Below are 1,368 nucleotides of genomic sequence, written 5' to 3'. Positions count from 1 at the left end.
TTTGGGGGGAGGGGAAGAGAGACACATGAGCCGTGCACTGTTTGTACCGACAGTATTCAAAGGGGGGGTTCAGCATGAGGGAAGAGGTTGCCTTTAGCGTTGTAGCCTTTGTAGCTAGTGCACCTGTATTGCAAGCTGCTAATTTAGTGTTACGTCAGTGCCGACAGGTGGTTTGGGGGGGGGGGTGTCAGTAGATTGAGCTCTTGGCCCTGTTGACGGGATGGTTGTATAATGGGAGGGAAAACACTGGCTCAACACAGCTCAACACAGCTCAACTCAGTTCAGTGGAACCAAAACAGAACATTTATTAGCTGAAGTAGGCAAACTGCAAAACTGACGTTTCATTGCCCACATCAAACTCTTTGTAAGGCTAGCTGCACATACGATCACAGAGCCGGTGTCACATCTGTAATACTGTTCCAAACATCTGGAAAACAGCTTTTGTTCTTCCTTTACTGAGGGGAGGAGACCCCACCATACTGAACAGTTATCGACCAATCTCTAAACTCTGTATTCTTGCTAAGGTTTTAGAAAATTGATAAATTCCCAAGTCAAGAAGTATTTGGATTCTTTTAACATCTTACCTCCCCAAGAATCTGGTTTCAGGAAACGGCACAATGACTGCTTTGCTGAAGGTTTTTAATGATGTCGTTGAAGCATTGGATGCTGGTTTATATTCGTCCTGCTAACGTTCATCCTCTCGTTGTTGCCTGGAACAACAACTTTAAGATACCGCCAACTGTAAAAACATCAGTTTTTCAGATGCGAGATTTCATATTTACGATGTTCCAGTGTGAATAAAGCACAGAACCAGTTTGTTCTGTTTGTATTTGATGCAGCTGACCATTGTGCTGCACTTTACTTAGACCTGTCTAAAGCTTTTGACACTGGGCCATGGCATCTTGTCATAAGCTCTCAGAAATTGGTTTCTCAGTTCACACCATTGGCTGGTTCACTATCTGTCTCTGAGACGCAATGTGCTCAACATAATGGTACTTCTTCCAGCTATCTAACTGTTAATGGTGTACCACAAGAGTCATGTAGGTCAGACCATCCCTGATGCTTCCTTACATTTTTATGCCGATGACACAGTTGTTTATTGTCGAGCTTGAACAGTTGCTATGGTTTTCCAACTCTTACAATCTGCATTCGACATCATCCGTCAGATTTGTTCCACCTCAAACTTGTGCTAAATGCTGACAAAACCAAAGGGACGCTTTCAAAGAGGAAGTCAGTACCAGCAGTTCTTCTATTTTATCTTTCAGTGGTGTCCCTATTGAGTTTGTTGATTCTTATAAATACTTTGGTATCTTGGTAGAGGTAAGCCTCATGTCGAAAACTTGGAAAATAAATTCACAGTTAAACTGG

The sequence above is a fragment of the Nematolebias whitei genome, chromosome 12 (genome assembly GCF_014905685.2).
Source record: "Nematolebias whitei isolate Nwh7 chromosome 12, NemWhi1, whole genome shotgun sequence".
NCBI lineage: Eukaryota > Metazoa > Chordata > Actinopteri > Cyprinodontiformes > Rivulidae > Nematolebias > Nematolebias whitei.
The sequence above is the reverse complement of the archived record's forward strand: the minus strand, read 5'-3'. Positions refer to the sequence as shown.